Source organism: Chiroxiphia lanceolata, chromosome 29 (assembly GCF_009829145.1).
Source record: "Chiroxiphia lanceolata isolate bChiLan1 chromosome 29, bChiLan1.pri, whole genome shotgun sequence".
NCBI classification, from domain to species: domain Eukaryota; kingdom Metazoa; phylum Chordata; class Aves; order Passeriformes; family Pipridae; genus Chiroxiphia; species Chiroxiphia lanceolata.
The window spans coordinates 2169244-2196792 of record NC_045665.1 but is presented as its reverse complement, the minus strand read 5'-3'; the positions used below and the strand labels follow the sequence as shown (position 1 = coordinate 2196792).

The 27549-nt window shown below is 55.8% G+C and overlaps 1 protein-coding gene and 1 long non-coding RNA gene across 16 annotated transcripts in view; one reads left to right on the top strand and one right to left on the bottom strand.

Annotated features, from left to right (window-relative positions):
- Positions 1-27549, top strand: part of MEF2D (myocyte enhancer factor 2D) — a 101068-nt gene that overhangs the window by 29905 nt on the left and 43614 nt on the right. For 8 of the 15 annotated variants that reach the window (XM_032713060.1, XM_032713059.1, XM_032713072.1 and 5 more), the window contains exon 2: positions 13374-13442. The exons of 3 other annotated variants lie outside the window; for them this stretch is intronic. The gene's annotated coding sequence lies outside the window, so the exon portion shown is untranslated. Of the gene's footprint in view, positions 1-36; positions 60-13373; positions 13443-16355; positions 16434-16653; positions 16885-17320; positions 17424-27549 lie in introns of those variants that run through there. 4 more of the 15 variants (XM_032713068.1, XM_032713066.1, XM_032713062.1 and 1 more) reach the window with 4 other exon arrangements.
- On the bottom strand, positions 1951-3476 carry LOC116799732. Its single transcript, XR_004361115.1, has 3 exons — positions 3147-3476; positions 2779-2932; positions 1951-2315 (listed from the first exon to the last, which is right to left on the bottom strand). It is a non-coding gene; the product is annotated as an uncharacterized LOC116799732 (long non-coding RNA).

Here is a 27549-nt window from a genome sequence, read left to right as displayed (position 1 = left end):
TTATAGACTTTCCCACCAGTAGGGACAAGGAGCTGGAGCTGAGCGGCCAATTTCCTACAGTAAGTTTCCAACACTGCTCGTCTCTGGCCTCTGTGAAACCCTCTGCAGCCTCGCCTACGGTGGGTTGGGTTGGTTGAATTTTTGGAGATGCTGGCGGGGGGGGTTGGCAGGGCGAGGGCTGCTGGCGCGGAGGGTTGGAGTTTGTCTCCGTGGGCTGGCACCTCCCACGGGTTAGGTGATGTTAAGGGGCCAGGAAAAAATCAGCTCAGGTGGGTTTTCTGAGATGTTAAAGCCTTTTTTCTACCTATTTTTTGGTCGCATGTGAACCCTTCAACTTGGGCTTCCTGGTGGTGTCACAACAGCCACTGGCAGCTGCCGGTCCCCCCGGCTTTCTGGACGAGGTGCTGCTGGGGCACCTTCCCCATCATCCTCATCCCCTTCAGCCATTCGGCCTCTTGAGGTTTGTGGTCCATTTATTTTAAGGTAATTGCAGTGTCCGAGTGCTGGAGTGGCTGGTCACTACCAAGCAGCCGGACAAGGGAGGGTTTGTTGGCCGTTGTATTTTAAGCAGTTGGTTTCTTACAGACGAGAGCCTGGCGAGCTCCTCGTGCTGGTGTGGAGGAGCTCAGCTGATGCTGGTGGTGCTTTCTGTTCCCACATGGGCCACTTTACCTGTGCCCTGTGCTGGCACAGGGCAGGGTGCGAGGGTTCGGCTCCTGCTCCGCTCTGCACCTTCGCGCAGGATCTGCCCCCCCTCCAGTGCTCCACTGGGGGAAAAAAATCCTCCCTTGAGCTATGCCTGTATGAGATCTGAGTGCTGGCAGCTCTGCTCCCAGTGTCCAGTGATTAATGGGATTAAATTGGTGCCCCTAGTGAGGGTTTTTTTATGTTGCAATCTGGTTTTCTCAAGACTTTTTAAGCAGGGGGAGGCCAGGGCCATGTCGCACTGAGATCTGATTAGATAAGGGAGAGCTGCCTGTGAACAAAATTCCTACCGGATAATTATTTATACCTCCATGTGCGTCACTAATAAACATCTGGATCTGCTCCAAACATCTTCATTTGATTTGTTTTGTAGTTTCTCAACAGGGATGTTTCTCAGCTCCCCACCTCCCTCTCATCACGTGGCTTTTGAGGACTTGGCTGAAATGAGGGGTGGGCTTTGAGCGGTTGCCCCACTGCCCATGAGATAAGCCCAACCCCCAGTGCCAGCCTTGCTCTCCCATTCCTTTCTCTGCCGGGGCGTTACCACTTTTGGTTAGTGAATTCCCACTCCTGGATTCCTGTGATAGGGTGACAGTCACATTGCCCTTTCTTGGGAGGAGAAAATTTTTGGTGTTGGTGGTTGCAGAAGACAATACGAGTGGCCAAAGCAACCCAAAAAGCAACCCCAGATGTGTTGCTTTCTATTTTAAACATTCTCCTTTGATTGGGGGCGAACCAGACTCCTGACCTTTCGGAGCGCGTGGGGCTGGCAGTCACGCCGAGCTCTCCGAGGCCAGGGCTGAACTTCTTGCTCTGTTGTGTAGAGCCAAGAAATTACTATTAATAACTTTCCCTGAATGAGAGTTGAGTACCTGCTTCCCTGGGGCTCCTTGGAAGGCTCTGGCTCCGCGGATACATCACAGTCATTATGAACAGGACCGAGAGCATCGCGCAGCTGGGATGCAGATGGGAAGGGACTGGTGTGGCAAGGGAGAGATGAAGAAAACCTCTGGCTCGCTGTGAAGTGCCTCGGGCAGGGCTTGCAGGCGCCACGAGCCATTTTAGCCATTTTTGTGTGTTCCTCCATACTTTTTGCAGCCCCAGCCCCTCTTTGCATGAATGCAATGGAAAAACCTCCCAAGTTGCTGGAGCTGGCAGTGAATGCCAGCTCTGTCCATGTTGGCTGTAATCCGGGTCTCACCTCTGCCGGGCTCTCAGGAAAAAAAAATTAAATAAATAAGAAAGTTTCAGTGCTGCACCCAGCTTTAATCTCTTTAAACTGTATTTCGCTAATCCTTCATTAGGATCTCATTGTGAGCTTGTTATCTCCGTTAGGGCTGAGCCGTGCGCGGCGGCGCCTGCGGAGCCGAGGCGGGAAGGGGCTGTGTCGGCCTGCCATGGCCACGTGCTCTGCTGGGATGTGCTGGCAGAGCTGGGCGAAGTGGGCTCTGCCCGTGGGGGATGGGTCCTGCCCCTCTGTCCCACTGCTGCAGAGGAGTGGGTGCTGGGCAGGCGCCGGCTGTCCCAGGGTCTTTGCTGTGGACTGTGGGGATGCCATTTCTGTTCATCTTCCCCTCCATCCCTGGATGTCCCCATCTGGGGTGTCGGAGCTGGGGATGGGGGTGTCACATAAAAAGTGCTGGTTTTGGTTGCACCAAGGCTTGGTTGGCCTCGGGAGAGTTTCTGGGGGCTCTGCGACGGGGCCAGGTGCCAAGGGTGAGGTTTCAGCTGGGATTATGTGGGGAGCTAGTGGGAGGTGGACCCCGAGGGGCTCGCCAGGAGCCAGGTGAGCTCAGCACATGCTGAACCCCTTCCCACTGCCACTGGAGCCTTAAAAAGGGCATTGTTTGGCCCCAGCGTGCATGGGCAGATTCCTTCCCTTAGTGAGCGGCTGCTTTCCCGCTGGGAGGCTGAGCTGGTTCCCTGCTCTGTGCCACCAGCTCCCCTGTCCCGGCCTGGCACAGCCACGCTCCCCCTCCACAGCACCCAGCCCTGACACCCCCCAGACACAGGGACCTTCTTGGGGCGACTGGCATGGCAACAAGCTCTGCAGCACCCAGGGGGCTGGGATACCTGCAAGCCATGTTTCTGGAAGTTTTTGAAGGAGGAGAGCAGCCTCGCATGAGGCTAAAGCTGGAGAAATGGGAAGTCCATCCCGCCGGATAATAGAGCAGGGCTGAGCCTCGCAGGCTGCGAATCGGCGAGAGCAGGAGATGGTCTGCAGAGCCTGTGCAGAAAGCAAAACAAAACCCGCACACCCACACATTCCCACATGCGCAGGCACACACGGCAGTGAGCAGGCAGGGAGGGGATCTGCCAGCAACCGGAGTTGAGACTCGATTTGATTTGGTGGAAAATGAAAACCATTGCGGCAAGCGAGAGAGTTCCTGGCTTTTCTTTTTCCTCCCTCAAGAAAATAATAGGTGGGATTTTTACCTTACCTGAGTTTTGTTTTGTGCAGCAACGTGGCTCGGAAGAGGAGACCGGTGGCTAAATGAGTTGCTGCCTGTTTTGTGCTTTCCTGCCCAGTCTCCTCCATGCCGGAAGGTCTCATGGGCATGTGTGTCTCCGTGTCCTTGTCCACTCCTGCAGCGAGTCGGGGGAGGGAGGTGGCTCCTGTGACATTGCCCAGCAAGCGACAATGAACTTGACTCTAAGCCTGCGCGTGGCTTTGCCTGAGAGCCTTGGCTGGCATTTAAATTGATGCACATTTATGTGCCTCCAGGTTGGGGAGGGTCTCTGCAGGTTGAGCTTTTGGGCAATGCCAGGGCATGAGGGCATGGTAGGGGCTTGTGGCATCGCTCAGCTATAGGAGATGGGGTCTCCATAGGGAACCCAAACTCAAATTCCCGACATAGCATTGAGCAACACTGCTTCTTGCCATGTTTATTCTGGCAGCCGGGGCAGTGCTGTGCTGGCACTTGACGTGTGCTGGGGCAGCGTTGGTTCCGCTCCCCGTGAGGGGCTTCTCTTCTACACCAGAGCACGTAGGAATTGGGGAGTGTTGTGAGCTGAGATTTATGTTGGCTTTTATCCTCCCAGAAAAGAGGGATAGTGATGCCCAGGAGCACCTATCCCTGGCCTTCTTTCTCCTTCCCTGGGTTTCGCAGCCCTTTGGGGTGCTCCTGCCGTGGGCCTGGCTGGGGCTGTGACGCCCCACTCCCCTGCTGCTGGGAAGGTAGAGCTTTTCCAAACCCTCTCTCCCCTTTTCCTGTGCCTATAATTAGCCCTGGCTCCCCGCCACCATATACTGTACGATCCTGGAAAGAGGTCATGGCTTTGCTGAAATTCTTGGGAACAGAGCTGCCTTTGCAGCTGGGAAAGCAGTGCAATTTCCAAGCAGATAAGAAATAGGGCAAATGCAACTCTGTTCCCTGCTGTAACTTATGGGCTCTGGGGATGGCATCCGATGGCCTCCTCCCTGCTCTGGTTCTCCACGTGCTTGGGGGAATGGATGAGTCCGTCTGGGTTGGCGAAGAGGTTCCAACCAGCTCCTGACTCTGGTGTGCTGCTGGACACTGCCCCGGTGGCGGGGGGTGAGGAGACTTCTGTCTTCTCCTGGACTGCTGGGTCTGTTTTTCCCCTTCTGCTGGATCCTGTCAAGGTCTTGCCCTGGGTTGGAGAAGGAAACAAACCCATTCTTGGGTGTTTGTGGTCTTTCCACTTTTAAAGCTTCCCATTTTTATGAATTTCCTGGGAGCAGGACTCCCTTTGCAGCAGGAAAAGCATCATCTTTATGACCTTAAAGGTCTCTTCCAACTGAAATGATTCTATAATTCTGTGATTCCATGACCTCTGGGCAGATGACGAATAGGACTCAGCTTTTTTCCCAAGAAGGGGCAAAGCCCACGGGAGCAGAGAGGTCTGCAGGGGCTGGGGAGGGTTTTCCTGCCTCTGAACCCTCCTGTGCAAACCAGTGAAAAACTCAAAGTGAAAAGAATATTTTGAAAAGAGAAAACTCCCCTTTTCAGGAAATGTAGACAAAAACACAGCAAAATCCCCTGTTCAGAAGTTTCCCAAAGCTCTGCTATTGTTTCTCTGCCTCTCTACTGTCATTCTGAGAAAAAGCCAGGATAAATCCGCCCAAAAAGGACAGGAATGGAGAGCGAGGGCTCGAGCTGTGCCATCCCAACTGGGACTCTGCACGTGCTATATCCCCCCAGCAGCATCCCACTGCTGAGCTGATCGTCCCTTTCCAAAGGAGAGATTAGCTAAAAAATCACGAGATTAAAAAGCAAAACACTTTCCGTTTGTTGTAATTGGCTCCTGGGCCAGTGAGCTGCTTCTCTTCCCTTCCTTCCCTTTTACATCCAAGCACTCTGAGTTTTGCTTTAGCTGACAGGACTGAGGGGTTCTGAGGGGAAGAAGCATTGAGGATGCTGAGGTCTGTGAGGCCACTGCAGGGTCCCCTTTGGCAGCACCAAAAGTTTTTCTGGGGATTGCAAGACTTGATAAACCCTTTTTTTTTTTTTTTTGCATTTGCTGGTGCCAGCGTGTTCAAACTGGGGATTGCATTTGGGATTTGGGATTTTTGCAAGGGTCATTGGTGTAGATCCATTAGAGGCAGGTGATGCTTGTAGGGATCACCGTACATCCGGCCACGGATGTTTCGTTGCCCCCCAGGCGACTGAGTCGTTTGAGGAGCACAGGGCAGTTTCCTATGGATTCATGCTGTTCAGTTGACTGATTAACCAAATTACACAGAAATCTTCTTTTGTCACTGTAGGTGCCTATACACCCTCTTCTGCTCCCCCTCGCAGTGGCGTACGTGGGGGGCGGTGTAGGAGTTGCTGACGATGGCACCGAATGTGCAAGTGTTTCTCTGCACCTCACTGGGGAGAAATATTTTAATCTTTTTTTTTTCTTTTCTTTCTTTTTTAATAAAAAAATAGTGGATCTGAAGTTTGAGGAGTAGGTGCCCACTCCACAGAGATTCACTGAGGATACGAGGGGGTCTGGGGCTTGAACCAGGAGATTTGGGTAACCCCAAGAATGATTTTTAGTCTCTGGCTTGGAGTTTTCCCCTGCTGGGTTTTTGGAGGTGGCTGGGTGGCAGAGTCTCACTCCATCAGGATGTGACTCCCACTTTTCTCGATGCAACCCCTGCTTTGCAGCTGGTGAGGAGCCGTGCTCAGCTGCTGGACTCAAAGAGTTTGAACGAGGGGTCAGGGTGTGCACATCGGCTCAGGAATGAACCCCTTTATGCTTCCCAGGGCTGAGCAGCCCCGGCTCTGGCTCAGGTCACACCTGTGCCAGGTGGTTTTCCAGCCCCTCTCAGGGGTTGTATCTGGTGGGTGCTGGGGTCTATGGCTGGCACTGGTGGGCTGGGTGCTGGAGCTAGGCCAGGAGGTGTTGTTGAAGGGTGCTGGGGCCTGGAAGGTCGCAGCAGCCCTGGCTGTGGCCGAGTCTGCTCAGGGCACACCAGAAGGGCTGTGGCACAACCCAGAATTAAGTGTGAGTCTCCCAGGCGCCGGTGTTTGACCACGGAGCCACATCCCCTCCGCACAAGGAGCTCCCTTTTCTTTCTTGTTTGCGAGTCTCCTTACAAGCAGGTTTAAAAAAAGCTCTCGGCTTCCAACAAGGGCCACAGAGCTGGGTTGGGATCTGTCCCCATTCCCAGGGTGGGAGACAGCAGTGAGGGGCAGGGGGAGATTTGCCTTATCCCCCTTCCTTGTGCATGCCCACCTCCTCCCTCTGCCTTTGCAATGGTGTTGGCACAGGGTTAGTCCACCCTGGGAAAGCTCTGTGCCACCCCAGCACATCACCCAATCGCAGCCGAGAGGTGACTTTGGACCTGCCACCATCTGTCAGAGCAGGGAGATGGATGGGCTGGAGGTTTTGGACGTGGGCGATGGTGTTTGTTTGGTTTCCATGGGGAGAGGCTGGGCCCAGTGGCCGGTGGCAGCCCGAGCTGCCAGGGTTTCTGTGGCGATGAAGAACATCCCGGGGCTGGTGGCTGCTGACTCAGGTGACAGCAAGCAGGGCCATGAGGGGTCAGGGCTTTGCTCTTAACGATGACGATTGTCTCCCATCCTCCCTCCTGCCTGGCTCCAGCGCCACACCTCACCCAGTGGCCCTGGAGTTTGGACTTGCCTCACTGAGCCAGAGCCGGGGCTGGGGCTGAGCTGGTCTCGATGCTGGCGGGTGCAGGGACACCCAGAGTGGTTGGGTTCCCATGTTCTGGGAGGGGACAAGTGCTCCATCCACCTGGTGAACTCCCTTGAGGTCCTTGGGTACCTGCCCACGGGGGTATTTCCTGAAGAGGTGGTGAGGGGAGCTGGCACCTGTTTGCCGCAACCCCGTGTACTTCACCCGTGCTGGGCACACACGCAGCAACTCCTGTTGCCTTCCATGAGCCGTTCACATGGATCCACGTCAGCGCTGCAAACGCGTGAGCCCTGCCTGACGTGAGGCCACGGTGGTGGCCAGGCTGGTGCCGATGAGTGCCTGGCACACCAGGACGGAGTCATGGATGGGGTTCCTTCCAGCATCCTTTGCCTGGTCCTTCCTGCCAGGACCCCCTTGGACCTGCCTCCCTCCGGGGGCAGTGGAGGCTCTCTATGCGTGTGTTGAAGAACCAAACTCAGCGTTGATTTTCCTCCGGCTCCACTTGTGCCATCCGTGGGTGGTTGTGTTGGTCTGGTTGTGGAGCATCAGTGATGAGTTGCTGTTTTACCTGTGTGTTTGTGCAGGTGAGGTTTGCATCCCCCCTGTGCCTTGCATGGAGTTTACACTGATGTAAAGCAGCTGCAGAGCAGTGACAGAGGATCCGTCCCCCCATGCGACATAAGAGGGAGCTTGGCCTGACAGATGAGTGAGAAATCGGATCCGTTGGCCTCTGGGGAGAAGCAGCAGAGGAGAGGAGAGGTTAGTGGGGAGTCAGGAAGGCTTGGAGGGAGTCTGGGGGGCAAAACAGCTGATGGTGCTGTCTCTGCTTTACCTCTGCCTGGAAATGCCAACAGGAGCTGGAATTAGAAATCCAGAGTGGCTGTCAATGCTGCTGTGAAATCTCCTACATCCCTGGAACAGCACCGGGGCCTTTCACATGGTGCCCTGGCAAGTACGGAGGCCTTTGAGCACGGTGGAGGCACCTGCAGCCCCTCTTGGCACCCCCGGGAAGGTTTGCACATGCACCATCCAGGCTGCCATGAAGTTAAATTAGATAATGGATAAAATTAGTTCAGGAAAGTGAGCGGTGGCTGCTCTGATCAAATGTGGCAGCAGCCAGTTGGATGCAGATCTGGACCTGGACCTGGACCCGGTGCCCAGCACAGAGTTGCTGCCTCCCTCGGGGAAGGTGCTGGTGCCCTCGGGCCCTGGGGCTGGTGCCAGCAGGTGGCAATGTGGTCTGAAGCATTGTCATTGTCACCAGGGCAAGGGCAAGCACTGGGTGCTTGGCATATGGGACACCGACATCTTGGAATCCCTGTGCTCTCATGGGAGTCCCGGTGATGTTCTTGGCTGTTTTGGAGTTGGTTTTGGGGTCTTCCTGGTGCTGGTGGGTGAGCAGGATGGGACAAGGAGGGAGCCAAGGGGATTGCTCAGGGGGAGGTGACTGAGGGTTGGGCTGGGGGATGCTTATGTGTCAAGGTCTGCTGTTACCTTCCCCTCTCCGTGCGTCAGTTTCCCTGCACTGGAAGGCTCAGGTGGTGCTGCTGGCGGTGAGACCACCCCGTGTGGGCAGCTGTGGTCCCACTGACCAGCTCCTGCCCAATGTGCAGGGGCATCCTGCCAGGCTTGGGAGTGGAGACATGCCAACTGGAGTCTGCCCAGGTGTGGGCACCCACATGCCTCAGGGTGCTTCTGCTCCCATCAGATGTGCCGGTGCAAGGAGATGGGTGGCCCAGCTGTGCAGAGAGGGCAGAAGCAGGGTGGGTGCTGTGAGCCAGAGGAGACTCCTGTCTGTCATCTTCTGCTTCCCCTGGTCCCCCCAGCACCCCTTGGTCACCAGTGTGACGGTGCGTGGCCGTGCTCCGAAAGCCGTGCCAGTCCCCAGCCCTCCTGCGCCTCCGGCCGCCCCCGCGTCCAATACAGCTGGAGGTTTCAGTTCTGCATCTCCGCTGCCCAAGGGGAACTCAGCCAGCGAGAGCGAAACTCGGTGGCTCCAACGGTTGCACATGCTCGCCGCCCCCCCGCCGACACCCCCTCCTGTCCCCCAGGTCCTGGCAGGGCCAGCAGCCGCTGTCGCAACACCTGCGGCGACAGCTGTGCCACGCTCGGCCCCTGTGACCTTCCCTGGAGCACAGCTCAGCAGGGACAGAGCGGCTTCCCAGCTCCCCTGCCCAAATCCAGGGACTCGATTTGGGCAGGGAGCCCGTGCTAGGACTCTGTGGGGCAAAACCTCTGCAAGGTTACCTGGAGGAGCAGGGGAATGCCCCTCCACGATTCTCACCCTGCCTTGAGCTGGGGACACCTTCACCTCATCCCTGTGCAGGTTTGGAGGAGCTCCAGTGGTGGTGGTTGCATTCCGGGTGGTGTGAATGTGCCCTCAGCACAGCTGGCTTGTGCCATCACTCTTAGGCCGTTGCTCACCCCTGTGCTGAGCATCCCGTGCCACTGGAGGTGGGTTTCTCCCTCCTGGCTTGACACACTGCCCTCCTGTCCCCCTTTCCACAGCCCCTGGTGCTGTGCTGCTGTGATGGAGCCGTGGTTCCTCGCTGCATTTAACCACCAGCCTGTCCTGCCCAGAGTGAGATCTCTCCCAGTTTGTCCCTTCCCACCTCTTGGTGTCAAGCCAGAGGAAATCCAACTGTAAAAGACTCATCAGGTCTAATTAAGCCCTGGGGATATTCCCAGTGGCTGGTGCAAACCAAAGGCCAGGCCATGGCTGAGATGCTTTAGTTTCATGGGCTGGAGAAATGGAGAAAATTGGAGAAACATGGAGAAAGTTCTTTTTTTTTATTTTTATTTTGTCTGCTCCTTGCTGTTGCTGGGACCCTCCCAAGACCAACCCGGCACAGCCTGGGAACTGGGGTCTGGGATCTCCCTGGTTTGGGGTGGGTGTCCATGGACTCCTGGCAGAGGAGCGGCGAGCTGGACTGGGAGCCCAGGGTGGGGAAGTTCAGGTTTGGCATCCAAATGTTTGCAGCCCTGAGCCCATTGCTAAAGGAAACATGAAAAAAGAGGAAGGAGAGATTGCGGTCGCTGCTCTTCTCCTCCGCAATCTGCGCCTCCCTCTTGGCCCCTTTGGCTCCGGGGCTGGTTTTTCTGCCCATCCATCTCCCCTTGGCTTTCCTGCCGTGGCAGTGGCCATGGATTGTTTATTTGGGGGTATTACATGTATATATGATGTATGCAGGAGTTGTATATATTGGGGGTTTATATATATGAGAATAAATATATATTTGGGGGGGTTATATATAGGAGAATATGTATATTGAGAGGGGCTTATATATGTGGGAATGTATATATTTGGGGAGTTATATATACAAGTGGGAATACATATATTTGGGGGGTTATATATATGGGAGTGTGTATATTTTGGGAGGGTTGTATATAAGGGAATATGCATATATTTTGGTGGCGTTATATATATGGGAATATGCCTGTGTTTGGGGGTATTAGTGAAGACTGGCTGTGGCATGGGGGCTGCTGAGCATCAGCTGAGCAGATATCCAGGGAAGTCTCCGGAAGCCATCCCTGCACATCCTCTGGGATCCTTCTGGGCAGGCTGGAGCAGCTCCCAGCATCCACTGCCTTTGCATGGCAGGTTGTGCCAGCCCTACTGCATCAGTTAAAAACGGGGGTCCCAGGAGGTTCCCCCTGCCCTGAGGAGTTTTGGTCTGTCGCTCGGTGAAACCGAAGCTTTGGTTTTCAAACAGGAACAATGTTATCGCCTGCTCAGCATTTCTGCCCCAAAGCTGGACATAAAGATTGTCTCCTCTTTCCCCTTTTCCTCCCCTCCTCTTTTCCCTCAGAAAGGGGAATTCACTTGCTTTTGCCGCCTCCATCCCTCCCTACGTGATTTTTCCCCTCAGCTTATGAAATAACAGAACATTTTGAAAACACGATACTTTTCCCCTTTCCTGGGCAGCATTTCTTTGTTTATAACAAGAAGGCTTCAAGGGCAGATGTGTGACAGGGATGAGAGCTGTGGGCTGTGTGGGGGCCGTGGGGGCTGCTGGTGGCCCAGCCCGGCCCAGGCCCCAGCCCCTCACTGGGAGCTGGTCTCACAGAGCTGCAGCGGGTGAGACGGTGACCTTCCAAAATACTCCAGAATCCAGAGTTTCTGGGAGCAGTGCTGGGATGGTCATCCACCGGGGCACAGGATGTGCATGGACAGACATGGGGAGATGGCAGTGCTGGCAAGTGGGGGCTTTGATCCTTTGCAGCAAAAAATGCTGCAAAAACGGGGTTTACTGGTGCTGGATGTACCACTGGGTCCAAAGAGCAGTGGCTTCTGCAGCTTGGCCGGGGTGTGAAGCAGCCCTGGAGCTGTGGGGCTGGAGAGGGTCGAGCCTTTGAGCTGGTGTCTGTGTGCACTGAGGGCTCCAGACTGTCACCCCATGCATGCTGTTCATCCCTGTCTTGGGTGACACTGGGGTGTGACCCTGCACTGTGGGCTAAACCCCCTGAGACTGATCCTGGTCCCTCTGGAGTCTCTCACCTTGCCTTGCCCCAGCAAAGGGGGAGCTCGTCTGCCGGAGTGGTCGGCAGAGGCACTGCCATTAGTTGTCATGATCTGGGGACTGTGACATGGCCAAAGGCTGCATGGAGTTGGGTGTTGTCCGACAGTTGTTGTCCCAAGAGCCTGGTGGGCTCTGGGAGCTGAGGATGTGGCTGCTGCCAACAACCAACCATGGGCAGTTCTGTCGGTGCGAGGGTCTGTGTGAGCAGTGACTGTGTGGCTGTACCAGCTGTCCCGTGGCACTCTGGGGATCCTGGAGCCCACAGAAACACACGTTCATGGCTTGTCTACTGGTGTCCCCCACGGAGGGGAACAACTCTGTGTACAGATATATGAGGTCTTGCTTGGCCAAGTGTCCCCCACTGCATCCCAGTGAGCTGGCAGAGCTGGCCTCGAGCCCCCCGAGGCAGGGGGGGTTCAGCTGCGCAGAGCAGAGCCAGCCTGGGGCAAACCTCAGCCACATCCTCCACCCAGCCTAGCTCGTGGTCCCTGGTGCCCGTGTGGCTCTGCCACCAGCCCTGCAAGGCACTGCTGAGACCAACAAGAGCTGCTTGGACACCGAGGGGGAGCTCAGAAGCCTGTCGAGAGCCCCTTTGCAATAAACACCAGCTTCCCTCATCCTGGCTGGGAGTGTGGCATTCACAAGGTGGAGCTTCTTCTGTGGGTCCCCTTGTCCCCACGTGGTCAGTCATTCTGTAGAATGCTCTGTTTTATTCAGGGAAATAAAGAGGTGGTTCTGGGCGGCTCAACAGGTTGGTCTGGGCATTGACAGGTGCAAATGGGGCAGGAGCCCCACATCACTGTGCCCACTGCTCCCCCGTTGTGGAGGTGACAGTCAGACTCATCTGTTTGTCCTGATGAGAGAAACCTTGCGACTAGTCCATCTGGAGGGGCCCAGATGATGTGGCATGACGTTGGAGGCTGGAAAGCTGCTTGCACCTTGGCTGTTTTGGGGTGTCCCCTCTGCTTGGCTCCTTGGGAGTGAGGGGTAGGTGCAGCCCCGACTGGAGCCACACGCTCCTCACTCGGGCTTTGTTCAGGCTGAATTTTGTAATGCCAGGAAATGAGCTGGCCGTGGGAGGGGAGGCAGCTGGGGGAGGAAGGCTGGTTTTGTGGTTGGAGCGGAGGATGAGGACGCCGGAAAGCCGAGCACAATTCCTCGCTCTGTTGCAGGCACTGGGGGTGAGGCTGCAGCTCGGGAGCTGATGGTGTGTTCGGAGAGCAGGCATTTGGCCTCTGTGCCTTGGTTTCCCTTTTGTTCAGCAACGCTCCTCTTGCAGGAGTGTGCCCTGGGGATGGGCTCTGCACAGGGCAGGGGCTGTCCCATGTCAGATGGTGACGGCCACTGGTAGAATGAAATGATGAGTGGCTGAAGCTGCTGGGCTTTGCCCTGTGGGTCACCTCCTATCTCCCAGTGGCGAGTGGGATGAGTTCAGCAGCCACATTTCCTCCTGGGCCATGGCAGTTTGTCCTTGTGTGGGCTATGCTCGCTCTCCAGGAGAGTATCTGAGCAGGCAGGTTGGTGCTTTTCCCTGTGGGATGGGTCTTCCCAGAAATCGCCAGTTCACCTAAAACCTTGAGTGACTTGCTGCTGGCCACGCTGCCAGCCTGAACTGTGTCCCTCATTAATGTTAACCTTCAGTTTACCATTTGTTTCATTCCTGAACTCTTTTTAGCTTCTTTCCCCCTGGTCTCTTTATACATGTCTCCCTCACTCCTTTTCCCCCTTTCCTTTCACGGTCCCACAAGTTCCTGTATCCTGTGCCCACCTCGGACACTGGGATGCTCTCCATGCATAGCCTCAGGGCTCCTGGTTCCCTGCAGGCTCCCAGCCAGGTCCCACCCCACCTGCGTGGCCTTAGCAGTGATGCTCAGGGTCAGGGCAGCGAAGGAGGGGACCTGCGGCCAGGACTTCAGCAGGGGATACTGGGAGCCCCTCACTGTCCCCTGTGGCTGCCACGCCAGACAGATGGGGTGTGTGGGGAGCCCTGTCCTTGCCTCCATCCCCTCAGACTGATGGCTGCTCGCTTTGTCTTTGCAGTTGGATTGAGGAGTGGTGGCTGCAGCTCATCCCTGGCAGGAGTAGAAGATGCAGGAGGCTGCGTAGCAGGTACAGTGGAAATCCCAGCCTCTGGGCTCCTGCCTTCCCCCTTGGCTTCGCTTGCCAGGGACTGTGTTTCTGCAGGCTGGGGGCAAGCAGGGGGTCCCCACAGAGGTCACCCCAGCTGGGTGCAGCTCAGGGGCTCAGAATCCCATAGTGGTGCTGACCAGACCCTGCAGCCCTGCTCTGGTGGCAGGAGGAACAGCAGGTCCTGGTGCTGCAAGGGCACAGGGAACATCCTGCCTGGCTGTGCACCCCTCACATGCTGCCGCACACGGGGGGTCCCAGTGAGTGGGATGGGGCAGCAGAGCCCCCAGAGCAGGGCAGGAAGGTGGCACCCAATAGTGGGTGTCACTGCTGTTCTCCAGTGCCCAAGCTCCCCTTTGCTTCCCCGCCTGGCACAGCTCTGCTGAGTCCCAGCCATGGCCCCAGCAGTGATCTGGGACTCTCTGGGTTTTTTGCAACACATCACCTTGTATCTGTGCAAAGGAGGGTTTTCCTGGCCTGGTTTCTCCCTGTGTGGACGAGACATGTGGCTAAACCTGCTGTTATTTTGTCCCTCGCATTCCTCTGAAATAAGGTGCCCTGGGAGAGGGCATCATGTCCAGGTTTTTTCCCTTTTCAACCTTCTTGGCCTGTTTATTGCTCTTACAGTAAATGTTTGCGTCTCCTGTGTCTGCAGTGAGGTTGTGGTACAGACACCACCGTGGGCCCAGTTTATGAGGGCTCTACAGTTTCATGTAATGCATCTTCTGTACCTGAGAGTGAAATCAATAAAAAGGAAAGATTTTTAAAAATAATCTGCCCCCAGCTCCTGAACGGAGGGAGCTCTCTCACCGCTGCTTAGCAAGCAGTTTTGTGGGGTTGTGATGGCTTTTTAGTGCCGGAGAAGGGGCAGGTAATTTATGTGGAGGCCTGATGCTGGGAGATGGGGATAGCATGGCTGCTTCCTCCGCAAGGTCAGCACCAAGGGCTTCATCTGCTGATAGAAACCAAGAGCAGTTCCCCAGCTTGGATTGGGGTGAGTGCAGCAGACAGGCCTCACTGTATCTCAGTGGTGCTCGGCGTGTGCCAGGGATGGGCCGTGGTGTGCTGGAGGAGAGCAGGGCTGGAGGGCTTGGCCAGGTCTGTCCTGCTGCAGCTCGGCTGAGCACAGTGTTGTGAGAGTGTTCCAGGGGTTGGTACGGGACCATCTCTGGTCCACTCGCTCTGGGAACGTGTTTTAGTGCAGTGAATGACTACATGGAGCACTGTAGTGATGGGTCCTGTCCTGCTGTGGGGTGTGTGTGAGGACAAGACCCTCTTTGGGTCCCAAGTACTGTGGTCCTGGTGCTCTGTGCATGTCCAGTCCCCCAGCCCGGATGCTGGTGGGCACTGGCAGGATCTCTCTGTAACTGCGTTCTCCCCCACATCACGGTTTGCTGCTGGAGACAGGATGCTCAGCTCCGCTGGCTCCATCCTGACCAGTGACAATGGCTCCTTATTTTTTAGGCTCACACAAATTCTTGTTTTTCGGGTCGGCAGTGTCCTCCCACGAAGCCCCTTGCTGCCGCCGGCACCGGCACAGAGTTTTGAGGTGGGGAGGAGCAGTTTAGTGATTTCTGCCACTGCAGAACTGCTCGCTCCGAGGAGCAGCACAGCAAGTGCTGTGCTTAGGGAGGAAGATTTCGAAAAGCACCTCCAGGGGGACTGCTTTGAGACTCGTCCCCTTCGCTCTGTGAGCAACAGGAGCCGAGCAATTAGAGGAGCAATATTGACCCAGCCTGGGAAGCGTGACACGGCTGCACCGGGCAATTTAATCTCAACGAAGCCACGTCCTTGCGTCCTGGACGTGCAGCATCGCTGCCCATGATCAATAGGCATTTTGTCTTTCTGAGGCCAGCCCTGTTTGAGGCACACCAGGAAAACCTTGTTCTGCAGCAGAAAACTCTTCTAGGGCCTGTGACCTTAATTGAATCGACTCTTTTATGTCCTGAAGACAGTCGCATCGTCTCACTGCAGCCATGCTCGGTAAATCATGTGTCCGTCCCCGCATGCACACACCCCGGGGTCTGTACCAGCCTTGCTTCTCTGCTGATGAGATTTTGCAGCCCGAGGCTGATTTCCAGCTGCTTGGGAAGAGCCCTTGGGTCACCGGCTCTGCTCCTCCACTGTCTGAGGCCTTGCCTGTGTTCTCTTGAAGGTTTAATGGTGGTGGAGACTGGAATTGGCAGCTTCCAGGCTCCAGCCATGCTCGAAGTGCAAGTGTGCCACCTCGCCTGGCACCTGGCTCTTTGCATCTGGTAGGATCTTCCTTCTCTCTCCAGGGAGAGCTCATAAAAGCCCACTGGTGGGCACACCAAAACCTAAACCCCCACTTCTTGCCCCTTTGGGACGTGGGACCCTGGATTTGGTAAAGCAGTGGGTTCCCGCTGTCCTTGTGGCAGCTGAAATGTGGCCGAGCTGCTGGAGGTCACCTTTCCAGTCCCTGTGGAGCCAGGCGGCCTTTCCTGGTCACGGCTCTGCCCTGCGCTTTGGGTTCTGAGCTCATCCGCTATTTTGCCACTGGCAGGGGAAAAAAAATGTCTTCAAAGCCCTTTTCCCTTGGGGAAAAGCCAACTTGGTCAGAAATGTCTGCGCAGAAATGTCATCTAACCCAGGAGCTGGCTCATCCTCCCCGGGGGTCCTACGGCGACCGTCCCCGCGTCCCCATCCCACCGTGTCCCCGGGTTTGGGGTGGTGGAGGAAGCGAGACCAGGGCGCTGTTTTTGGCAAGCTCTGGCCGCTCCCTTCCCCCCACACGCTTCACCACCTCCTCCTGCCTCCGCATCTGCCTCTGCCCTTCAGCCGCCGCCGAGCGCCCCGGTGCCCCCCAGGCAGGGTCTTGAGGGGACTCGGGGGCCGGCCAGTGGCCTCGGCAGCGGTGACGGTGGCTCGGGCACGGCGGCTCCATCCCGTGTGCTTCCTCCCGGCCGCCAGCGCGCAGCAGCCGTGGAGAAGGACGCAGCCACCCTGTCTCCTGTAAGTACCTCTCACTCTTTCCACTGGAGAGTTAAAATTAGCAACTTCTTTTTTTAAAGCAGGCGTCGCTTTAAACCTCGCCAGCCCAACTGGGTTTCCTTTTATTCCCCCCACCCCCCCGCCCCCGGCTCCTTTTCTCTGATTTTTTTGTATTTTGTTGTTATTGTTGAACGTGTGCGTGCACTTTTCTCCCTTTTTATTTTTTTTTTTTTTTTCCCCTCCTTCGTTTCGTTCCTTCCTTTTTTAAACACGGGTGACGCTGCAGTGTCGGTGCGGAGTTCGGAGCCAAATAAACAGCCCGGCGCACCCCACCCCGATCGCCTTACAGAGCCTGGGCAGAGCCCAGCGCCGAATTTAGACCCTTATCTATTGTCAGCCTCCGCGGTCGCCGCTGCTCTGCCAGGGGGGGTTGCCCCGGACCCCCTTGTTGCTTCTGACACAGATCCTCGATGTGAGTTTGCCTCTTGTTGTTTTCCCCTCTCCTTTGTGTTCGTGGTAAAGCACCGAAGTGCCCGTAAATCAGGACCCGTTGCTTTTATCGAGGGCTGCGTGGGCAGGGAAGGAGAGGGGGGGTCTGGGTGATGGGGAGGTTCCCCTGCTGGAGAGAGGGGGAAACTGAGGCACGGAGGAGGGGAGACAAGGCTCACCGACGGGGAGTGGGTGAGCCGGGATTTCCTCCTCTTAAAATCAAAACAAACATAGACAAGGAAGGAAAAGGCAGCAGGCGTGGGCTCAGATGCAGGATCGGTGCCTGTCCCGGGGGATGAATCCCTTTGGGAAGCTCGCGCTCACGGGTCCCCTGTGGCCGGGACGGTTCCAGGGGTGACACTGTGCGGGTGGAGGGTGCTGCGGCCGGAGCTCTGCTGCGCCGGGACGGGGCCGGCAGTTGGAAGTGGACGTCCCAGCCCGGATCTGCGAAAGCAAACAGGAAGACGAGTGGGGAGCAGCTGCCGTGTTAACTCGGAGGTTATTTATTGTGGTTCCTCTGAGGTTGGTACCGGGGGTTTTTAACACCCTCCTGCTCAGTGCCGGATCCTCTTGGCCGGGGCTGGATGCCCGGTGCGGCGGGAGCTCTCACCGGCCACAGCGGAGGTGAGCCGGGTACCACGCACCGGGCATCAGGGGCGGCAGGAATGTCACACTGGGGCTCTCTCTCCAGTTCCTTCTCCTCCCTTGACTATTTCTTAAATGCTTAGTTTGCTCTAGAGCCCAGCCTGGCCCAGGTGGAGGTGGTGGGGGTGGATGTGACAGGGCTGGGACCAGTGCTGGGCTTGGCTCATCCTAGAAAAAGTTTTCTCTGTTCAGTTTTTTTCAGAGGTTTTTGTGCTGTTGCTGCTTTGGGGTGAGAGTTAATAATACTGATAAATTGCTTATCCACACCTGTGAAAATGGAGGTGTGGAGCCTGTAGGAAGGGGGTCAGCATTCTTCAGAAGTGCTTTTAGTGTTTCCCTCCCAGGAGGGAGGGAAAGTGTTTCCCTTCCCAGGTCTCCACTGTCCTGGCTCCAATGCTCATGGATGGCTTGAACACAACCAGGGCCGGAGGCTAAACTGCACTTTGGGCTAAACACAACCCTTTACCCATCACTGGGGGTGGATGAGGCAGGTTGTCCCCTCTGCTTGACTTGGGGGAACTTGTCACAGGGTGGTCCCTGTTGTTGCAGGAGCTACTACAGAGTCCTGGAACCTACTACAGGGGTTTGGAACCGAGCGGCTGCCCACAATACTGCCCTGGGCTTCAGAGCCCTTTCCTCCTCCTCCACTTCCTCCTCCTCCTCCTCCTCTTCCTCCTCCTCCTCCTCCTCCTCTTTTGGGCAAACAACCCATCAGGGCAATTATTTATTGACACGGTTTTACATCCCCACCCTTCAGCAAAACTTTTGACTGAAGTATTTTCATTTCTACCTGCAGACTTGTGCCTCACTCTTTCTCTCCCCCTTCCTTTTGCATGTATGCATAAGACACTGCCTTATTTGAGTTTTTTTCCCAATATTTACCCTTTTCCAAGAGGAATCGTGGCTGATGTTTATCCGTGACACTCCTGCACTCATGATGGCTCTGCCCTTGGGATACATCTCCTCTGTGCTGCAGGAGCATCCCAGTGGCTTTGCTGCCATCCCTCATAATCCAGCTGGAACCCATGACCAAGCTGTTGGCTTCAGCCATAGTCGTGCACCAGTGGTGCTCCAGTGTGGGACTGTGGAGTGTACCAGACCTGGGTGCTTCTGGAGAGTGCCAAATCTTGACATTTTTGGCAGTGGCTGGGCATCCCCATTGCTCTCCTGACCATTTCCCCCATGGTTTGCTGGGATGTCCTTGAGGGGCACATGGGCAGCGTCCACACCCCCAAAGCACAAGGCTGCCAAAATCAGCACCCTTCTGGCACATGGCTTTTGGTGCAGCTGTGGAGAAGGGCTCGGCTTGTTGGGGACCTTCCCCCCACCTAAATCCTCCTTGCTGAAACACAGGCTTTGGGGTTAAAAAATTCCCTTTTAAAAACAGAATACTTTTCCCCACTGTTCCTGGAGGTTGTGTGCTGGGATGAGCTCTGGATGAATCCGTCTCTCTCTAGTGGGAACCATCACCCAGTGGGTCTGTCTGCGGCCGCCACTGTTGGCCATGGGGCTGGCAGACGTCGTGGCTGCACTGCGGTGGCCTGGCTGCTGCCAGGGAGCAGAAGGGCAGGATTTGTGCGCCTGGGCCTAGAATGTGCGTCCTGTGAGTGAGTAGCAACAGCTGAGAGCCAGCTGTCCTGAAGGATTTCGGCTGCCTGATGAGCCGGAGCCGGATCCTCACCCCTCCGGCTTGCTGGCATGCAGCTCAGGATACATGTGGGTGCAAGCTGTGTCTGAACTGGGGAGTGGGGCTGGATCCTGTCCTGGCTGACAGCAGAGCCTTTGGGCACAGTGGGCATCCCCTGGTCTCAGCAGCCAAGGGTCGTGCTGGGGACAAGGGGCCCTGATCTGGTTTGTGCCCTCCTCCCTACCCTCGCTTTGGCTGTGGCAGCTCTGGGCACCCCCGGTTGCTCCAGTGCCTGGGCTCTGGATCAGGAGCACTGGTGGTGGCTGATGTTATTTGTGTACCAGGAGACACTGTGTTTTCAAGGCAGTGCAGGGGAAGAGGAAGTTAGACCCGTTTTTGCCATGGGGCATCTTGTCCTGGTTCCTTCCGTTTGCTTAGAGTGAGTTCAGTTTGGATTTGGTGTCAGCTGGACCGCAATCCCTGGGCATTGGTGGCTCCTCGTCTCACACTTGGGCTGTAGATCCTGGAGCCAAGCGACGGCTCCTCATGCCCAGGGCCTTGAACCCAGATAACCTAGCGCTGGGTTTGGGCCTTTGTTTCCTTTATTCACTGAAATAGCACTGTCTGGTGGTGAGCTCCCAGGTGTTGGATGGCAGTGCACTCCAAGTGTGATCCTGTGGCTACGGACCAAAGTGGGGTTTTGGGAATGTGTAAAGGTGGATTGGCATGTCCACCTCTGAGAACAGCAGATAGCCAGGATGACAATTTTTGTGGGTTTGTTTCCAGTCCGGAAGTGCCAGGGACAAGTCGGAGCTGTGATAGTTGAGTCTGAACATTGGGATGCAGGCAGAAGCCTGGTCTTGCCCATTCCTGGTGGTGTTGGCCTGATCTTTCCCATCTATCACTCCAAGGGACTCTAGTGAGCTCTGCTGCAGCATCACCCTCCCGATAATCAGCATTGCCCTATCACTGACAAATTAAGCTCTTTTGCTTCTTATCCTTCTCGTGGTCAAGTGGAGCTGGTGACCACCGTCTCCCTCCCCAGTGATGGGAAGCTTCTGGCTTCTTCACCAGCTCCTCCACACTCCAGATGAGTCATGGATCCTGCAGCCCCCGAGGAACCTGATGCCTCCTGCCCAGGAGCTCAAGATGTAAACCCTGATGGAGAGCAGTATCTGCTTCTCTGCTGCCTCCATATCTTTGAACCCGACGGAAGCGACAGTTGCCTTGGGCATGGATGCAGTCAGCAGTCACTAGATGCAAATAAAATCAGCAACCTCGTGACTTTGGTCATTGCAGCTGTTACTCACCAGTGCTTGAGGGTGAAAAACCAACAAAGAAGTGGTTTTGGGAGGCTGGTTTGAAAGATCTTGGTGGCCCTTGGGAAAGGGCTGAGTCTTTGGGAGCAGCGCTGCCAAGGTCACGCACTGGGAGGGAGGATCGTGTTAGAGGGCTGAGCTCTGAGGTGGCAACTGTGGGCCTCTGTCCTCTCAACAGCCCTGGCTCCCAGACTGAGCCTGCACTGGGCTTTGGGTGCTGGAGGATCTGCAAAGCTGCTCTGGGGTGTCCCTTCCTGGTTGGGGACAGGGCACGAGGTCCCTGAAAGTGGGGCTGGGCTGGGGATGGAGATGAAGACAGGCTGAGAGAGCTGGGGCTGTTCAACGTGGGGAAGGGAAGGCTTCGGGGAGACCTTAAAGCCCCTTCCAGTGCCTAAATGGGCTCCAAGAGAGCTGGAGAGGGACTTTGGACAAGGACCTGGAGTGACAGGAAAAGGGGAAATGGCTTCCTACTGCCAGAAGGCAGGGTTAGATGGGATATTGGGATGAAATTCTTGGCTGTGAGGGTGGTGAGACCCTGGTCCAGGTTGCCCGTAGAAGCTGTGGCTGCCCCTGGATCCCTGGAAGTGTCCAAGGCCAGGTTGGATGGGGCTTGAAGCACCCTGGTGTAGTGGAAGATGTTCCTGCCCATGGCAGGGAATTTGGAACTAGATGAGCTTTAAAGTCCCTTCATACCCAAACAATTCTAGGATTCCATGATTTGTACTACACTGCTTTTGGGCAAAGGGATGGTGACAGCAGGATGCTCCAGGCTGGCTGCAGAGGACACATCCCCAATCCCCGTGCCATTGACATGGGAGGGAAGAGCAGTGTTTCCTCTGGGACAGTTTCACTTTCTGCCGTGTCCCACGGGGCTGCCCGTGGATTTCCATTGCTCTCGTGGATGGCCCGGAGTAACAGTCAGGTCTCAGGGAATTTCCCCTGGGTAAAACCCACCATGGGAGAGAGTTGTCCCCTCTGCTGCTGGGGGAAATCCTGTCCCCTTCATGGAGAGCCCCTAAATTCCCTGCAGGGAGGATTTTGCCCCGATGCTGCTGAGCTGCCCTTGGGAGCCTCACTGGGTCGCAGTGGTGGGATCCTGCCCCCTGTGTGTGAGCTGAAGGCAGTGGTTGTCCCCCTTTGGCCTGTTGTGTTTTGGGACTCGCAAGTCATCGATGTCCTTGGTGACCACAGTGGTGACGGTGACCACTGTGAAGGTGCTGGCAGCAGGATCCTTGCTGGGCTGCACCGGGGCATGGTGCACCCTTGGGATAGGGGTGCTGTTGGGGGTGTGGGGAGCCTTGGCTGCACCCACGCCCCAGGTTTGCATCTTGCCATGCTGTTCATTGACAGAGAAAACCCCTCAAAGTGAGACATTGCTGCCATTGGGCACTGAGGCTTTTCCTGGGCTCAAACCCCCCATCCCAGATGAGGAGGCAGCTCTGTGAGCAGCAGAACTGGGTGGACCCAAAAACTGTAGCGACATCCACTCTCTCCATCCCTTCCCTTTCCTCCCTGTGGCCTCAACACCAGCAAAGTCCTCTCTATGGGGCTGGTTTGGGGTGGAGAGCTGCTCCTGCTCCCCACCGGTGCGAGGATGGCTGTGATGGCCTCCAGATTTATGAGCGCAGGATCCGACCCTGAATTCAGCTCCCTCTCCTTCTCATTCTTTTTTTTTAATGAGTCAACCTCTCATCTGTCATATTAAACCTCCTCATTACCAGGTATCTAAATTTTGCTCTGACAATAGTGACAGGGGAAGCTGCGATCTCATTGCCACGGCGCGGGGCTCTGGGGAGCTGGCAGGTGGTTATTTCATGCCCTGCAGGGAGCCGTGGGGGTGGGCGACAGAGCCGGATAATGGGCTCTCGCTTCCCATCATTTAGAAAACCCTACTTAGTGTAGAGGGGAAAATTACCCCCAGTCTCCAGCTCTGGAGCTGGTTATGGATAACCATGGGGTAAGGGGATGGTTTTTGGAGGGTCCGGCTGCTCCTCCCTGGGGGTGTAGGGTGGTTTGGGATGAAGGGGTGGGATGGGCATGGAGGATGGATGGGGGCCGAGGGTGGGTGGGGGTGAGGGTGGATGGGGATAAAGAGTGGATGGGGGTGGAAGGGGATAAAGGTGGCTGGGGATGAGGATGGATGTGGATGGAGGGTAGATGGGCATGGAGATGACAGGGCTGCCCTGTGCAAGCAGTTGGTCCCAGCCAGGGAAGGGGATGCTGTGCCCGTATGGGGGTGCCCCAGCTTGCTGTGCACACCCAGGGAAGCCACTGAACCACCTTAGAGACCAGAGCCAGGCTCGGAGTGATGAGTGACCCCTGCTGCGAGGATGCCACTGCCAAGGTCGCTGCTCAAGGTCATGGGACTTTTCTGGCAGCTGCATCAGCCTTTAGTTGCTGTTCCCAGGGTGCTTTGAAGGTCACTTTAGCAAGGGGCTGTCTGAGCCCTCCATTTTAACACTGAGCCTTGCAGCAGCTCGTCCCTGCTAGTCCCTCCCTGCAGCATCTGCCTCCGGGAGAGAGGACCAGCTGCCACCCTGGGAAGCCATGTAGCATGAGGGGCTGCAAGTCCCTGCTTGTCCTAGTCCTGTGGGCTCTTCCTCCTGGAGGCCATGTCCTCACCTTGGCATGGGGTGACAATGGTTCCCTGGTTGACTTTTGACCAAGGGCCACAGGTTTGCCAGTGACTTCGCCCAGGGCTCCTGCCTAGCCTCCCTTTCCCATGTCTCCTCCAGCCTCTGCTGGCTCTAGCCACGCTGGCGGTGCAGAGAAGGTCACCAGCTGTCCCTGCTGCCTCCCAGCCTCTGCAGAACACATCCCCAGCCTGGGACGTGCTCCTGGTGTGGTGGATGTGATGGCCTCCCTGTGGCGTGGGATAAAACCGTGGGATTTGGGGTGCAGAGGACCAGGGTGCCTGGTTTGGGTGCTGCCTCCAGTCTTCGCTGGTGCTGACACCCTTATTTGTGGGTGTTGTCTGGGTCCACACTGGCACATGAGCTGTAGGGGAAGAGAAGATCAACCCTGGTTTAATAATTTCCTCTAAATCCTTTCTTTCACCCACCCTTGCACAGCAAATGCTGGTTCTCCAGCATCGTGTCAGGGCTGTGCTGTTCCCCAGCCTCTGCCGGGCTTGGCACCGCGCGAGGTTTTGTTACAGCTCAGCGGAGCTGGTTGCGCGGTTGGCATCTGCTTTTCTCCAGAGAGCGCCTGAATCTGGGTCAGGAATATATGTGTCTTTTTCAAATTCCTTGGGGGCCTGACTGGATCCAGCCTTGCTCCTGCTCCCCTCAGCTCCCAAGGTTTGTACCTGCAGCTGGCAGGACCGATCCTGTGCAGGCAGGAGGAGCCGAGTTTGGTGCCCATCTTGGGGAAATCGGGGCCCTGCTGCAGGCATGAGGTGTGCAGGAGGAGCTCTGTTTGGCACCTGCCAGGCAAGCGGGATTTAGCCCCAGGGAGGGTCAAGCAGCCACATTTCCAAGCGGGAGGTTTGCTCTGGAGCCGTGTTTCGGACTCCTTCCTCTCCCCTCCCCCTGCCTGCATCTGGAGGCTCGACACAGGAACCCAGATAGCATCATCCTGAAACCAGAATAGAAGCCTTGGAGGAGACTTGAGCATGTTTGTGCGGTTTTGATCTCGGTTTGTAGATAAAGAGGTGCTAAACAATGCTAAGCTGCCGAGTTGGAGTCCCTCACGGTGTGTGCAGCGAGGCTGGTGAACTCGATGGCAGCTGCCTGTTGCCCTGCTGGGGACATCCCCAGGCAGGTACCACATTCCTCCAGGGTGCCACATCCCTCCAGGGTGCCACATCCCTCTGCTGGGGCTGCTTCTGCCAGTGCTGCCCCCATCCTGCAGCAAAGCTGGCTGCGAGTCCATCACCGGGGTGATGGCTGGCACCATGCAGGTGCCTTTGCTGGAGAGGAAGACCAATGTTAACATGGGTACAGGCACTGCATTTTAGGGAAGAACACTTTTCCCCCTCTGCAGAGGAGAAGGAAGTCGGTCCTGCAGATCCAGAAACCACCAAGAAGGAAACTAAAAGTCCTTGGTGTCAGCATGGAGGATATGTTAAAAAAACAACAATTAACTCACAAAAGGCAGCGAGAAAGGAAACAGGAAGGCAAGAACTGCAGTTAAACAGACGGGTTCAAGAGGTGACTTGAGCTAAATCCTCGTCCTTAAGGGAAGGGATCCAGCCCTGGTCGTGGGTGGGGAAGTGACTCCGTCAGTCTGTGCGGGTGCAGGACTCGGTAGCCTTGAGCCGAGGCTTGGAGACCTCGGCTGCGGTTGCTGCTTTATTTGCAATTGCTTTTATGGCTCTTTGCAGCGGGTGGGGAGTCAGAGCTGTGCCAGGGGCTGCTGGGGCAGGGCAGCCACACTTGCACCTCAGCTCAGCCGCTCCTCCTGGTAAGAGCTGCAGGTTTGTGGTGGGGAGCAATGCAGCAGGGCAGGGGGGCTGCTCTTTCTAAAGTATCATTGCCACCTTGAGAGCATCACTGCTCCCTCCCTCTGCTTGGCCCTTTCTCCCACACCCCAGCACAGGGTGGTGAAGGGCTCGGCAGTGGCTTGGCGTGGTGGGCGTAAACCACTTCCCATGGCAGGCCGAGCTCGGGGGCTGGTTTGCAGCGCAGAAATCCAGCACTGTCATGGGCTCACCCCCACAGCATGGGCAGCAGATGAGGGGGGGATTCTGCCCCTCTACTCTGCTCTGGTGAGACTCCACTGCAGTGTTGCCTCCAGCCCTCCAGCACAGGAAGAATGTGGAGCTGCTGGAGTGAGTCCAGAGGAGGCCTTGGAGATCCTCTAAGGGCTGGAGCCCCTCTGCTATGGAGAGCTGGGATTGTTCAGCCTGGAGAAGAGTCCTGTGACACCTTAGAGCCCCTTCCAGTGCCTAAAGGGGCTCCAAGAAAGCTGGAGAGGGACTTTGGACAAGGGTCTGGAGTGACTGGACAAGAGGGAACGGCTTCCCACTGCCAGAGGGCAGGGTTAGATGGGATATTGGGAAGAAATTCTTGGCTGTGAGGGTGGTGAGACCCTGGTCCAGGTTGCTCAGAGAAGCTGTGGCTGCCCCTGTATCAAGTGTTCAAGGCCAGGTTGGATGGGGCTTGGAGCACCCTGGTGTAGTGGAAAGTGTCCTTGCCCATGGCAGGGGAGTGGGACAAGATGAGCTTTAAGGTCCTGTCCAACCCAAACTGTTCTACAGTTCTGTAACACCCTGCACCTCGTACCCCATGTGCCCACTGCTTGTGTGCTGAAGCCCTCTTGCAATGACCCTCTGATGGAGATGCTGCAAGATGGGGACATTTTATTGCAGTAACTTCTGTATGTGAATAAACCCTGAGTACCCTCCCCCCCCCCCGAATGTGTTGGTCCCACTGAGCTGGGGTCAGTCAATTCAGTCCTGTTGGGTGCCCTGTGCCTTGGAGGGGGGTACCCGGTGGGGAAGACCCCATCTTGCTGCATTCAGACCCGTAGCTCTCAGCCAGCCCTTTGACTTGATGGAGCCAAGTAAGGACAAACCCATCTTTGAGAGAATTCCTGCAAATCCTGGGTAAAAGGTGGATTAGTCCTACAGTGAAAGCATTGGGTGCCTGGGCAGAGCTGGGTTGGGCTGTGCTCTGCCTGTCACCTGCATTTCTCCCTCCAAATTGGGGCTTTCTGTGCCATGATCAGACATCCTCCCATTCACCTCGTCCATCAGATGAGCTGCATCTTCACAGGGCAGTGTTTTATTTCTTTCCCTTTTCCATCCTTTCTTTACCTAAGCTCCCAACTGTCCTTTGAAGCTGCTTTTGCAGGTTTCCTCACAGCCAAGGACGTCCCCATGGCGCCAGCCCTGGTTTGGGGATGGAGATGGGGGAAACGTCCCTTGAACCAGTGCCATGTTGAACCCATCCCAGTTTTGCTGTCACCCGTGTTGCTGGCTCTGCTTTGTGTTTCTGCACAGGCACGAGTGGACTGGGGAGCGTGGTGCCACACGCCGGGAAAAACAAAGAGCTCTAAAGGCAAATACATTTTTGGAAAGGATGCATTTATTTCCCTTTATTTATCTTCCTAAAGCTTTTGGATTCATCTTTTTGATCTTCCCCCTGCAGCTGCACGGCCAGGGTTTGGTTTATCTCAGCTGACATTGTGCTGAGAGCACACGGCTTTGCAAGGCGGGCGTTAAGGAAGGGCAGCTGAATTCCTTTGCCCTCGAGAGGAGCAGTGTGTTGTGCTAACTTTAGTAAGGAGCAACTAAAAAGGGATGCAGTAAAAGTATATTAAAAATAGCAAATGGCCATAGAAAGTGGATGTGAGACTTTGAGTGTCCCTGCTCAGAAACGTGGGGCTGTTCAGGAGGAATGGAAAAATGACAAATTACAGAGCGGTGCAGAGCATCCCACTGCTTGTGCAAAGCCAAGGTGAAACAGGTAGAATAGATCAGAAATATGTAGGTAAAAAAATACAGAAATAGAGACTTAGAAGAGTTATCAGCTCCCCTGTGTCCCCAGCTCTTGGAGCTGGGGATCCAGCCCCCCAAATTCCTTGTTTTGTAAAAACATCTCCCAGCTGACATTCCTCTTTGCTTTTTCTTTCTTCCCCCATTTGCAAAATGCTAACTCTGCTCCCTCGCCCGTCTCTCCAATTTGGAGCAATTTACTGGGAGCCGGGGATGAATTACTCAGCACAGAGTTAACCAGCACCTGCTCGGAGTTAATTGGCATGTGTGCTAATTGCTGTGATAGTCACACTTGTGCGAGTGCGGGGGGGGGGTGGGGGGGTGGGGGGGTGTAGGGCGGGGGGTGGTGTGCGGGCGCTGGCGGATGCTGAATTCCTTGATCCTTGCCGAGATTCCCTGGGGCGGAAGAGGGACAGGGTGGCTTTTTGCCGGTGCAGTGCCAGTGGTTTGCTTTCCAGCAGGTTTGTAGGTCCCTTTCAATGCCCTTGGACCTTCCTCACTGGGCTGTAGCATTTTCCTTGGAAAACCAGGCTCAGGAGAAGGAAGCCGCTGTCTGAGAAAGAAGATGTTTTAATGACTGGGGTTATTGTGTTGAATAAAATCACCTGAGACCCCAAA